We start from the raw sequence: 14,726 nt of genomic DNA, 5'->3' as shown, positions 1-14,726 counted from the left end.
CATACTTAGCAGTGTGAACGAGCAGAAAACAGCTCACTAAAACACAACGATTTTGGTCAAGATTTTCCCAAGTACCTGGAAAGCTGTGTGAGGCTCTGCTAACCAGAAACAAGGAAAAGGCATATGCACTACTCACTGGCCACCTTCTTCTAGAGGCCACATGCTTTTCTACCTGATGTGTGAGAGAGACCAAGGATGAAGGAGGAACAGAAAGGAAGGCGTGATAGCACTGGAAGGAATGGATTTGTGAAGCCACAAAAATGAAGTCACAGGCTGGAGAGATCGCTCAGTGGTTAAGAGCACTGACTGCTATTCCAGAGGTCCTGAGTTCAATTCCCAGCAATCACATGGTGGCTCATAGCTATCTGTAATGGGATCTGTTACCCTCTTCTGGTATGTCTGAAGACAGCTACAGTGTACTCATATAAATAAAACAAGTAAATCTTTAAAATGAATGAATGAATAAATAAATAAAGTCCCAAGCTGGGGTTGAGAGGCTATGACATCCCAAGCAAGCAGGCAGGCATGAGGCTCCACATAGGCAGGTGTTCCTTCAGGCCATCCAGACACAGCGTGGCACGGTGCCCAGACCAGGAAGAGCCTCTTCAGATCTCAGCTGCTCAGCCTACATGGAGAGGTGCAAGTGACCTTTCACATCTAGGCAGAACACAGGACTGTATGTAGTCAGGCATGTATACACTCTGGAAATCCCAACATTATAAGGAGACAGAAGTATGTCAAGTTCATGAGCTACAAAGGAGGATCCTGTGTCAAAACCAAACCAAACCACGAAGTATGTTATGGAATAAATTCTCTTTTCAAAATTTTAGCAAACCAAAGATTAAAAAAAATAGGGATATTAAAATGCAAGAAAACTTAAATGGGGTTGCCTTTAATCCCAGTAGTCAGGAGGCAGAGCCAGGTAACTCTCTGTAAGTTGACAGCAAGCTTGGTCTATACAGTGAGTTCCAGGACTGCCAGTGCTAACTAGTTCGACCCTGTCTTGTGTGTCTGGGTGGGGCAGAGCTGGAGCTGGGTGATAGCTAAGTGGTTAAAAATACCACTCTTGCAGTTTGGTTTCCAGCACCCACACAGAGGCTCACAGGTCCCAGAGGGTCTGATGCCCTCTTTTGGCTACCGAGGGCATTTGCACACAACTGGCACATACGCAGAAAAAATACCATATACATAAAAAAAATTTGATGGAAAAAAAAATTGAAGGTTTTGAGACAGGGTCTCACTGTGTAACCCTGGCTGGCCTGAAACTCACTGGAACATCTATCTGCTGCCTCTGACTCCAAAACGCTGTGATTAAAGTCTACGTAAGGAAAAAGAATTTCATGACCTACAGAGTAGGTTGTCCAGCACGGTTGTCCTGGAAGTGAAGATGATTCCACCCTGAATCCTGAAGGAAGACTAGGCAGTGGCCCTGCCCCATAGTCATCTCAACTGTGCTTCTTTGTGTAGAAACTTATAGAAAAAATATGAGACGATATTAAATGTTAAACTGGCTAGGAGTGGTGGTGCTCCTTTTTAATCATAGCCCAGACAGGCAGATTTCTGTGAGTTCTAGGCCAGCCAGGGATGGATACACACACACACACACACACACACACACACACACACACACACCCCACAGGCCTAATGAACTGTTCCAGTTCCAGTTCAATACACAAATGAGGGAAGCTGGGCAGCGGTAAAGCCGAATGGTAACTGCATTGCCACCTGAGTACATACAGGACCTGAGCCTGCATCACGGCACTGTACAAGGTCCGTATGGCCATGTGCTATGCCATCAGGACCCTTTCTGGGAAGAGACAGGATGATCCTGAGACCCCGCCTTAAGAGAATAGGTGGGTAGTGATCAAGCGGGTCACCCAATGTCCTCAACTGGCCTCCATGTGTGCATGCATAGGGCACAGAACTGCACATGCACTCCCTCCGCCCGCACCATGACAGTGACCTCTAACCTCAAGGGAAACAAATTTTATTAAGTGCCTTTAATTAAAAAGCTGCACTCAGAAGTCTGGTGAGATGGCTTAGCCAGCAAAGGTGCTGACAACCTGAGTTGGATTCTTGGAACCCAAATTGTGAAGAATGAACTCCCAGCCGAGCGTGGTGGCGCGTGCCTTTAATCCCAGCACTCAGGAGGCAGAGGCAGGTGGATTTCTGAGTTTGAGGCCAGCCTGGTCTACAGAGTGAGTTCCAGGACAGCCAGGGCTACACAGAGAAACCCTGTCTCGAAAAACCAAAAAAAAAAAAAAAAAAAACCAGAGAATTCCCACAGGTAATCTGACCTCCCCAGCTGTGACACATGCACACACACAAATACAAAACAACAACAACAAAAACTTACAAGGACCTGGGCTGCCTTGTAAGGCCCTGCCTCAAACTAACAAAAGGAGTTAAATCTACATCCAGAGTATGATTGCAAACACTACCAGTGCACACAGCCAAGCCTCAAGCCTCCTATCTGTGTTACCATATCCTAACTGTGCAGTGAAATGAATGATTCTTCTAAGGTCTGCCCCTCTGGTCCTTCTATGGTATGTACCCTAGGACTTTTTAAAGGCTAATACATCAAAAAATATTTTTTCTCCAGCCTGGTCTACATATTGAGTTCCAGGACAGCCAGGCCTACACAGAGAAACCCTGTCTCAAAAAAACATATATACATATATAAGTACACATAATTATATAGTAAATAATATATATTACACAATGTGTGTGTGATACACACACACACACACACACACACACTCATATACTTTTTTTTACAATGGGGACAGGCAGCAAGCCTCTGCTAGTGACATATAGTCAGCTGCAGAAGCTTCTGAGAGCTAGACCCTCCTTTAAGGATTGGTCTGCATTTTAATGCCACAACCCAAATTCCAGAGGAACGTACACCCATGTGCTTGGCCCCAGCAGGTCACTTCCAACCCTCTCAGCTACTGTGGCTTGAACATCCTATGAAAGCATGCATACTACTTTTCCTCCAAAGCCCAAGAGGTCAGCAAGACAGGTTATCAAGAACCAAGGACTCCTAAAACCCAGGGTGGACAAGGAATTCCAGAACACCAATGCTGTAACATGGTCCCATGAGGGCTATGAGCCCTGCTGTGCTGCACTGCCCTCCTCACAGCTTCTTCTGAGATCTGTGAACTGCAGCCCCTGTGCTCACTAGAGCAACCATATATGAAGACCACAAGATTGACACCAATTTCCTTCCCTGCCTTCAGGTTGGGCCAAGTGTTGAGGGATGGGGGTGGGGGTGGGGGTGGAAAATATTGGCCAAGGTCCCTGTCCTCAGCGAGGGGGTAGACCACCTGTGGCCACAAGTTCACTATGTGGAAAGGGAAGGCATCAAGATTGGCTAGTGAAATCAAAAGTACTATCTTGGGCTGGAGAGATGGCTCAGCAGTTAAGAGCACTGACTGCTCTTCTGAAAGCTCAAGTTCAAATCCCAGCAACCACATGGTGGCTCACAACCATCTGTAATGAGATCTGACTCCTTCTTCTGGAGTGTCTGAAGACAGCTACAGTGTACTTACATATAATAATAGATAAATCTTTAAAAAAAAAAAGTACTATCTCTGAAAGTGGCTGCCCGGTAGCCTCTGTAGGACAGAGGGACAGTGATAGATTCAGTCCTTACAGACTAAGGCTGGCATCAGTGGGAGGAAACTAACTAAACGCCATGGTCCAACTGTTCAACAGAAACGTCAAGCACAGGGCCAAGGGCCCAGGGACTGCCCCTCCCCGAGCACGCTCAGGGACTGCACTGCATCACTCTGGGCTCTTGCCACATGACAGTGAGCTTCACCCCAGTCTGGACCAGCACATGCGGCTATTAGGCTTCTTACCTCTGCTGCCTATGCAGGATACACACCCAGAGGAGCTAGTATTTATGGGCACAGCTCAGTTAAGGAGATTGTGGAGTCTAATGACATCAGAAAGAGTCCAGGGGATGGCAGGGGATTGGGATGCACAGGATGACAGACAGCACAGAGAGAGAATGATGATGAACTGAGAGTTTGTAATTGCTGCCTCTCTCCTGAATGCCCCTGGGATTATAGACATGTGCCACCAGGCCAGGCTGGGAGGGAACAGAAATGTCAGCCCCTGGAAGGCTAGGGAAGAACGTGAGTTCCGGGACAGCCTGAGCTACGGTAGGGACCATCTCAGATACAAATGCATTACAATAAAGGAGTGTAGAGTGCACTGAAAGGAACACAGACAGCAGATGCACACCCTGGCCCTGCTGCACTCTCACAGACACGCTGGCTGCAGAGAAAGGGTCTGAGGAGTCTGCGTCACCTCACAGCTGTACAGGGATCTGCAATGACCTCACTGAAACTTCAAGAAAAAAAGAATCTGAGTGGCAGATTCCAACCCAGTGAGTAGCTGGAGTGATGGGGGTCAAGAGGGGTTTATCCTCTTTCCACAGGATCGGTAAAGTCTACTGAAGAAAGTAAGGTTGGTTTATTTGTTTTCAAGACAGGGCTTTCTCTGTGTAACCCTGGCTGTTCTGCAACTCGCTTTGTAGACCAGGTTGGCCTCAAACTCAAGAGAGAAATTTGCCTGCCTCTGCCCCCCCAAGTACTGAGATTAAAGGCATGTGCCACCACCAACTGACTAGAAAAAAAGAAATATTTAACAGGGGTAAAGGCTGTCGACAGAACTCAAGGTATATAAGCACTGTACCCAAACTATTAGTTTAGTCTTAAGAAAACCCTTAACATTTAAAACATCTGGATCAAAAGAGTATTAACTTCACTTCCCCAGAGTGGTGGGTCAGGAGGCAAATGCTCAGAGATACATTCTCAGGCCACATGCCTGCCCTCCTTCCCTGGACTCCACCTGAAGCCACTTCTAAAGAAAAGCACCACTTTACACCCCAGGCCCCACTCAAGTGCTCGAGGTCCCTAGAACAGCACTGAGCCTCAGCTGTGATACATTTGTTACTCCCCTCTCCAGCAGCTGCTCCACCTCCGTCTCTCTCCTGTGACCTACTCCTACTCCAGGAGCTCAGGCCCAGGCCCTGGTCAGCACGCTGCCAGCCAATGCAGCAGGAGCAGTGTGAGTGACTTGGGAGCCCACCATATGCACTTGAACTTGCGGATGACACAGAGAATGCTGAGGGCAAAGGCCAACTGGTCACAGGGTAACTGTCGGAAAGGTTCTTAGAAGTTTCGAGTTCTGATACGCTGACTGACTCCAGAAACAGAGGTATCCTGTCTCACACGCAGCACTTTTAAAGTCAGTCTCAAGGTGGAAACTGTATGAAATTAACCTAAAAGACCCTCCTTAAACTAGTTGCCAGCCTCAGACCACTTAGTGTCTTGGAGAAAAACTGCCTCACTCCTTTCTGTGGTAGAAATATTCTGTCTGTGGCATTGGCAATTATGTAATTAAAGAGGTTTTTTTCTTTTGACAGGGAGAGGGATGGTGTGCAGTTAACACCTGAAGGTTACCTGTGGTGACAAGTCCACAGGGGATTCCAGACCAGGCAGCAGGGGCATGCCCAATCAGAGTGCAGCTGCTCTTTTTGCAACTAAAACTGTAACTCCCAAAAGGAAGATGCTTCCTTAAGATGCAACTCTGGAGAAAACTCCCATTCAGTGCAAGGGAGGCAGGGACTTGCCATAGAGGCATAGTATGTGGTGCTGGCCCAGAGGACCTGTGAAGCTAAGACCTCTCTCTACCCAGGAGGCTGTGTGTGTGTGTGTGTGTGTGTGTGTGTGTGTGTGTGTGTGTGTGTGTGTCAGGATACTGGAATGTCTGGACAGCGACATTCCAGTGATGGACAGGAGCAAAGGCTTGCACCAGCTGAGACAGACTAAAGGCCAGAGATGAGAAGGGCTGCTCAGGAGTGAAGGCTGGAAGTTGTGGATATTCATTCTGTCTTGATGTGGTGTAGAAACAGGGTCTGATACTCTGAGCTGGCATCATTCAAACCCATGACAACCCTCTTGCCTCAGCCTCCTCAGTGTAAGACCATAAGCATGAGACACCAGCACAGCTCTGGCACATCAGTGTCAGAAAGAAAGCTGGAAGAGAGGTACCAACCGGCTCTGAGGATCCATGAAGAGATGATGACTTTAAGTTAGTGTGGCCAAGGCTAGGCAGAAACACCACGGTATCCACTGAGTTCTAAATCCCTGGCTCTCCCCAGTGCAGGACAAAGATCAAGGGGACAAAACACTCTCCAAATAAAAGAGGTGAAGTCACACTTTAAAAAGAATACAATAGCTGGATGGTGGTGGCATATACCTTTAATCCTAGCACTTGGGAGGCAGAGGCAGGCAGATCCCTGAATTGAGGCCAGCCTGGTCTACAAAGTGAGTTCCAGGACAGCCAGGGCTACACAGAGAAACTTAATCTTGAAAATATCTTATGGACATGAGACTTCTGGCATATTTTTATGAAATATGATGTTTTCACAGGTTAAAGGCTTGGTACTTGAGTAATTTTTTAGGATCACAGACTTTTTCCAGAGAAACTTGTATGAACTGGAAAAGACCCAGGCTCACAGGGAAACATTAGCTAAAAGCTGTTTAATAGCAGAGTTTCCACACTAAACCAACCCCTTCTGAGATCATAACTATTAAGTGAAGAAAAAGCCCCAGAATCTTCCATCACACTGTGCCAGACATACTTAGCAACAATGTATGTTTCCAGGAAGCCAGTCCAGCACCAGCTTCAGCGGCCCCTGTCTTGCTGCAGCACTCCCACGCAGGCCTCTTCAGAAGCAGCCATCAAACTTTCCCTTCTGGGTAGACACAAGTGTCCTCACCTATTGACAGTGAAGCAGCAGATGTCAATCTACGGGCCAAATGCCTGTACAAACTAGCATTTCATGACCTATTAGGGTGGCTCCCACAGACACCTTGGCCAATTGGGATACAGGCCATTTGTAAGTGCAGGAAGGGGGCACACGGAAGTGACGAATCAAATTGTCACAGGTTGCGTGCTAGTCCTTGTCCCAAAGTCCATGAGGCCACGGAGCCATCCAACCCTGGACAGCTACTGCCCAGAGACCATGCAGTCAGCCTCGCTGCTCTCCGACGACACTGGTGGGTAGGAAGTGCCTGTGTAGGTTCATGGCCTCTCACAATGAGCTTTGTCTGAAAACTGAACTGGAGTTAGAAACCCCGGAGGGTAGTGAAACTACAGCTAAAGCTGCTTCTTAAGCAATGTGCTCCCCAGGGATGTGAATGGCACCGAGCAACGTGCTCCCATGCACTGAGTACATGCATGTCTGCGATGAGTTACCTGGGTTCCACGGCCCTCACGGCAGGCAGCAGTACTCATGAGAACCCTGCAAAGCACTTAAAACTGTACCAGGCTGCTACAAAAGAAATAGGTGACTCTGTAGACCAGAGGCAAACACCCAATGGGCTCTTACCTGGGAATCCACACAAGACAGAAGTCATGAAGACTCCCTAGCTGCCTGTCGCTGCTCTCCAGATCTCCTGACTCTAGCCTAATGATAATTCTGGGGACTCACACTTACTCTGAGCCCCAAATTCACTCTGTTCTACTGAATCCCTCAGCATCAGACTGACTTTAAAAGGAAGGAAGGAAGGAAGGAAGGAAGGAAGGAAGGAAGGAAGGAAGGAAGGAAGGAAGGACAACGAAAAGATTGCCTCCAGTGGCTTAGGAGCCAGGAAAGGGGCAGGCAGACATAGCCTCCAGGCAAACCCCAATGCTACTCATTCATAAAAACCATTGCCACGTGAAGTCATGTGATAGTAACAGAGCCTCAGGTAAACTGCAGGGGTTTATGTAACTATGCGGTGTGCAGGGTGTGCATGTAACTTACTCCCAGCAGTGTCTACAGGAAAACACAACCAGAGTGCCAAACAATCTCCAAGCTCCTGAGGTGTGGCACATCCATGGAGAACTGTCTGTACTGTCACAAATGGTTACCATCCTGAGCCTGTGCCAGCTAAGGGAAGTCCATCTCAACACTGTTCTGTGAAGTGACCCAGGTACACTTGAAGGTGCTGTGCAGTGAGTAACAGCACAGAGCCTCGCAAGCCAGGTGTCCCGGGACACTGAGACCTGGACAGTTTTTATGAAAGTCCCTCTCAGTTTAGAACTGATTACACAGGGACATTTAAAAACAAGTGTTTCTGAAGGTTGCTATCGTCCATTTTTCAGTGTTTACTCACCTCTGTGGCTACAAGCTCATGCTTGCTTTTGCCATCTTCTTCAGTGGGCACTGGCAGGTACAGAAAGTCCCTAAACACAGAGGCAGGTAGTAGCCATGACAGACCAGAATGCCTGCAGTCTGTGCGGCATCACGAGGTATGCTCAGGGAGAAGCCACAAAGCTGGCTTACAAAGCCCATGGCCATGTCACATGCCTGTTTTCTTACAAGGAAACAACCCTAAGATTCCCCATCATCTGCAACTGCTAGTGGCCACCGCAGTGGCTACAGCAGCATAGATAGGCATAGCCTAGACCTACACACTGGAAACCCCACCAGCCTCCATGCCAGCCCTGTGACCACTCCATTCTCATCTCTTTCACCTCTAACCTTCAGCCTGTACCCTAAGAAAGGTGGGCCCATGCTTCAAAGCTCTGTTTTTACACAGATCTGGGGAGCTACAGGCTTGGCCTTGTTGGCTGGGCACATCAGCAGCCTGGGCACAGTGTCTGTTCCCTTCAAACTGGGGAGGATGGAGACTTGAGGCTCCACAGTAGCAGAGCTGCACAGAAGAGGATGCTGGGCAGCGCAGACGCCTCTTCCTAGACCACAAGCCTGCTCTGTGCACTCTCATCACAGTAGATCTTCTCTGTCTCCTGCTGTCACTCACCAGAGGAGTTCTGCTCATCCCACGGAGGACCACAAATGCCTCTGCTGTAAACTCAATCACCTTCACACAGGAGTGAGCCCCCTCGTGTGAAATCCACTGAGGCTCAAGCGTCCCAGACAACTTTCTGCACAGGAGCAGCAGACTGGCAGGGCCAGGATAGACAGACTTCCTGGGCAGACTAGGGCCTTCCTTCTTCTCCAGTCAAATCACACCACTCATTTCACAAGCTCCAAGGAAAAGGAGTGTCCAAAAAAAACCAACCCCTGAATGGTCTTCAGGGCTGCACCAGGATAACACTTCAAGAAGGGGGAGGGGGACCAATGCACATAAACACCTCACTTGTCCAGAATTTTTGCTGGGCACTTGCTGGCAAGATCAGAATCTCAGGAAATACCACACAAGTGAAAAACGCAGAGGCAACATGGTCAGAATGACCTAACCCTGAGAACACACGACTCCCTTCTCCCCAGCCACAGAGGCATATGCTAAGGAAGCTGCTTCCTGCAGCCTGATGGCCTGACTCAGCCCCTCCACTTCCTCTCAGCCTGGCTCCCACCGATTCCCTCTCTCTCTGGCAGTGCCCTATAACACAACGCTAGATTGGTAGGTCATGTACGTGTCAGGGGAATCAGCAAGGAGGAACTCAGTCCCATCACACATCAACATGGTCTGGACAGGCCCTCTGAGATGAAGTGTAGGTTCATGCAAGATTCTGCTAGAGTCACCAACAGGTGACACAGTTCTTCCTCAGAAAGGGTTTCCAGGCTTGGTAGGGGCTTAGCTGATATGCACACAAGACACAGGAAGAGTGCACTCCCAGCACCAAACAATGGTCAAGGACAGAACAGAACAGGGCATGGTGGTACACAGCTTTAATCCTAGCACTCTGAGTTTGAGAGCAGCCTTGTCTATGTAGCCAGTTCCAGAACAGCCAGGGCCACATAAAATGACCTTGACCCAAACAAGCAAACAAACCAAAAAAAGTAGCAAGCAAGCAAGCAAGCAAAGGGACAGGTCAGGCACACTCAATGTTGCTCAGCTCAGGGTGTAAGGTAAAGTGTCCACGGACGGATCAAAGAGAAAGCCAGCTAGCAAAGGGGAGCCACACGTCAGACATTATGTCAGTGGCTTGGGAACATGAAGCTCACAGTCCCAGTGCCAAGGAGTAACTGGAAGGTGAACAATGCCCATAGTGCTAACTGACTACGAAAATACCCTGCAGTTCTAGGCCACGGGAAGCCGAGACGGGAAGGTCTGCAGTACACGTGAGACTGAAGACAGTCTGAGCTACATTACACAGAAAGACCGTTTCATATACAGTAAAATAATGGCTGGCCATGGTCTTGAGGAGAAAGGAACAACTGGAAACCTGGAGTCAGGAGAAAGCAAGCTGGAAGAGGGGAACAGTCGAGTAAGGACCATGGAGGAGGGAGCTGTAAGCAGGGGAACTGTGAGCCTAAGGTACATACTTGGACATACAAAGGACAGCACAGAAAACCAGATGGGACAGTACCATCCAAGTCACTCATTAGCCATGAAGACAAACCAGGCTGTGCCTGCTCTTACGCTGTCATCTACCCACAGGGAAAAGCCTTCTCTTGGAGGTCTTCAAGCCATTCTGAGAATGCATCTTGATGTGTAACTTAGACTGGCCTCAAACTCACAATCCTCCTGTCTCAGCCTCCCAAATGCTGTGACTACAGCTGTGTGTTATCATGTCCAGCTCAAGAATTATTCTTAAAAAACAACTTGTTCTGGCCAAGGATGTGGCTCAGTGGTGGAGCACTGGCCTGACATGGAGATGCCAGGCTCCATTCTCAGCGCACACAGTGTGATGTGCTGGGCTTATGTCTGGGGCTTCTGCTGCACGATGTTCCTAACCAGAATTGAAAGAAAGGAAGAAGGGCCGAGGACACGGGTCGGCGGTAGAGCACTACCTAACGCATACTATCACCACCCCAAAGGTAAACGGCCAGTGTGGGTTTTCACAAGGATGGTGTCTGCAGATAATTAGTTTGGACTGTTTCTATGTCATCAGGAATCTGATGAATGTAACTGGGAAACAGGCAGTAAGCGACGCTCTATCCACAGCTATGTGAGGTAATTTTTGTTTTTAAATTTACTTAACCACAGAAGTCTCACAAGTTGTAATCCTATATATGAAGGGTTAAATGCCTAAAAATAAAGTCTGTGACTCAACCACTTAAAGTGAGAGAACTGGCAGCCATGGAGGCAGCTTGTACTTGAATCCTAGCACTGAAACATGAAAAGGCTGAGGCAGGAAGATCATGAGCTGTCCACCTTGGACAACATAATGAGACTCTGTGTCTAAAATAGACAACATGGGCATTGGTGAGAAGGCTTAGCAGTCAGGACTCTGCCGCCAAGCCTGACAACTGCGTCCGATCCCCAGGCTCCACGTGGTAGAAAGAAAAACCCAACTCCTGCCAGCTGTTCTCTGACCTACACACATAGACACATATATACAAATACACAAATACAGAAGTCAAAAGAGGGCTAGGGATCCAGCTCAGAGCTAGAGGGCTTGCCTAGCATGTAGTACACTATAAAAATAATAATAAATTAGTAAGATGATTATCACTGATCTTTTGTTTGTTTTATTTTATTTTATTTTTATTTTTTTTTTTTTTGAGACAGGATTTCTCTGTGTAGCCTTAGCTGTGTAGAAACTCACTCTGTAGACTAGGCTGGTCTTGAACTCAAGTATCTGCCTGTCTCTGCCTCCTAAGTGCTGGGATCAAAGTCATGTGCCACCCCTACCACCTGGTTATCACTCATCTTAAATCCTCTTACAAGGTACTAGACTTAAATGTCACTCAAAGAAAACCATCTGGATAATAAGAACGACTAATAAACAGACCATATGATGTAAGAAACTAGCCAACATCATTAAATCCACAGATAAATAATGCCTTTATTAGGTGCCTGCTGCAAATCAGGGGCTGGCCAAACATCTTCAACTTATTCTCAGGACGCAGCTAGTGTCTAAAGAGTCTGCTTACTTATTTCTTTAGAATAGGAACTTGCATATCTCAGGGTGACCTCAAGTTCACTGTGTAGTCAAGGCTCCTCCTCCTACCTCTACCTCCCAGACCTGGGATCCTAGGCATGTGCCACCATGCTTGGTTTACACAGTGATGGGGGTCAAACCCAGGGCTACATGCATTCTGGGCCAGCTACATCCTTAAGCCCTATTTCCTTTTTCCGTTTTTCTTTTTATTAAAGATTTATTTATTTTATTTATATGAGTACACTATAGCTATCTTTAGAAGAGGGTATTGGATCCCATCACAGACGGTTGTGAGCCACCATGTGGTTGCTGGGAATTAAACTCAGAACCTCTGGAAAAGCAGTCAGTGCTCTTAACTGCTGAGCCATCTCTCCAGCCCTAGGCCCTGTTCTTTAATGGGCATTTTTACTTTATTCTCTGCAGGAGAAGCTACTTTATCACAATGAACACCAGAGCTCCTGTCTATAATGTACGCTGCCTACCCTCTTTAAATGCTACAACCTCCATGTCACTCTGACAAAGGGAATAGATAAAAAGAAGACCAGGGAAACGTGCATGGACACACATGGAGACAGACAGACAGACAGGTGTTATCTTCCATCTGGGTTACTGGCTCCCCGTGGGAGGAAAGCTCCTATCACTGTGACCTGGGATGTCTGTCACCTGAACTACAAGCTCCTAAGGGTAGGGAGCTCCTGGACCCTCTCTACCTGGCACAGAGGCTGGGGCCCAGTGACTGCTGGGCACCTGACAAATGCTGGCCAGCAAGGGCTTAGTTCTAGGAGAGGAGCAGTGAGAGAGGTTTGGCTCTGGCCCTGAGCTGTGACCACGACATCTGCCCAGCGTAGGGAGTGTTCCAGTGCTGACTGGTTGTGGCCTTCAGGGACTCGGCTTTGTGGGGGAAGTTACAAAGCTCAGGACAAAGAGCCCAACTGTTCAGGGTTAAGAACAGCCAAAAACTATGGCTCAGTTTTTTTCTTGTAGTACACACAACATCTCTAAGAGTTACAGGTGTTCCAGAGAAAGCTAAAGGGACTGCTGTTGCCTTTAACACTCTCCTTGTAAGTCTTTCTGGGCTCTTTGACTTCATCCCTTGACAGAGGAGACAGACTGGAGAACCACTGAGCAAACCCTCAGACACTGGCCACGTAGTACCCTTCCTAACCAAGCCACAGAGTGAGGAAGGCATTAAAACAGGCGCCAACCGTTTCTCAGTATAAGCAAACGCGGGCAGATTTTTCTTTTCATCATTCCCATGGGGCCCTGTGGACTCAACTGCCAGCCTGGTCATCAACTAAGGTTCCTGGAAATCAAGCATGGACACAGGACTGCAGTCCCAGCACTGGGAAGACCGAGGGATAAGGAGATGCGAGGCCAGTCTGGGTTACACAAGGAGACTAGAAAACATACCACATGCACACAAAAAGGGTTCTTGGAAATAGCTGAACATAGGACAAAAATATAATCACATTCAGTTGTCTGCAGTGGAAAAAATGGTGATGGCGACTTCCAACTTCCTTTAAAGCACAAAGGAGTAAGAATGAGGCGGCAGGAAAGCAGGCCTGCCTAGGGTGGTCCTACACTATACTTTTCAGGCAGGAGATCCCTCTTAGGCCACTGGCCTTCACCCCTATGCTCTGATTTTGTTAGTGACACCACACCAACCATGTTCCAAACCAAATACCATTTCAACCGCACCACTAACACCAACCTTGAAAAAACACAGCCTGGAATCAGCACCACACAGCACCCAGGACAGTATAAGGCCATGGGACGGAGGCAAGCAACGAATGCAGACATGATGTCCATCCAAAGAAGCGTGACCCTCGCACAGCTCCAGGACCAAAGCCGAGCGAGTTCTCACAGCAGGACCCGGGTTTTAAGCTGTGTGATGCTTCCTCCCAGTTCATCAACAGTCTTACCAAAACACAGTACACACAGACAAAGCAAATGACAACGGGGGATCTACTTGTGACATCTAGATAGGAGGTTACAAAGCCAGGCAAAGGTCAAGTCTACAATCCAATCACCCCGATGACCCAGGGAGGCTGTGCACCTGTAAGCTCAGGCAGTGGCCACACCAGCAGTAGCTGGGAAGGTGGACTGGAGTCACTGGGGAGCTGGTGAAAAACACTGAGGCACTATGACCCAACTGTCTTCCGCAAACACTCCCTATTATAGACCTACCATTGGACTACCACCCAGAGCGTCCCAGGGGTGTGAAGGTACTGCATAGACCTTGAGCTCAAACTTAACTCAAAACAGGGGGCACTATGTTGAACAAGCAGAGTGTGGCAGACCAAAGCTGGGGCCTGACGGCAAAACCCAAACAACAGTACCCACTTTAGACAAGACTCTCAAAAGCAACTTCCTTCACCATTTGACACTTGGTAACTTATACATCTCATTTACAACCTCAAAGATTTTCTATTTCTAAAGATGAACAAAGGTTCTTAAAGTTTTAACTGGGGTATTACAAAAATTTAAAGTTTGTGTCCCCTTGTAGTTGAGCAGGATCACAAGGAAGCCACAGTGAAGCCCAACACAGACACCAAGCATCCTTCCATTCCCAGGAACGCCAGCTCCCTTCTAGCTCTTCCATTCCTGGGAAAGCCAGCCCCCTTCTAGCTCTCCCAGGGACTAAGGAGTTGAGAGCATCAGATGCAGGCTGTGCTGCCAAGCCGGTTCTTCTCACTCCACATGCCACAGACTGGACCCTATGTAACTCCTTAGAGACCCATGAGCAGCCAGGTAATGAAGACCCTGACCCAAGTATCTTTCATCCTTGGGAAGTACCTGCTCAGAGTGGACAGTGAAGGGCAGCCATGCAGACTGAGACTAAAGCTCTGACATACAGAGTCCTGCTAAGA

General features: G+C 48.0%; 1 protein-coding gene across 2 annotated transcripts in view; it reads right to left on the bottom strand.

Annotated features, from left to right (window-relative positions):
• Positions 1-14,726, bottom strand: part of Ptpn1 (protein tyrosine phosphatase non-receptor type 1) — a 47,517-nt gene that overhangs the window by 21,441 nt on the left and 11,350 nt on the right. Inside the window, exon 2 of one of the 2 annotated variants that reach the window (XM_021192327.2) lies at positions 6,659-6,796. The exons of the other annotated variant lie outside the window; for it this stretch is intronic. The gene's annotated coding sequence lies outside the window, so the exon portion shown is untranslated. The remainder of the gene's footprint in view (positions 1-6,658; positions 6,797-14,726) is intronic. 2 annotated transcript variants of the gene reach the window in all.

The sequence above is a fragment of the Mus pahari genome, chromosome 3, assembly GCF_900095145.1.
Source record: "Mus pahari chromosome 3, PAHARI_EIJ_v1.1, whole genome shotgun sequence".
Lineage (NCBI taxonomy): Eukaryota > Metazoa > Chordata > Mammalia > Rodentia > Muridae > Mus > Mus pahari.
This window is presented reverse-complemented; position numbering and strand designations above follow the sequence as displayed.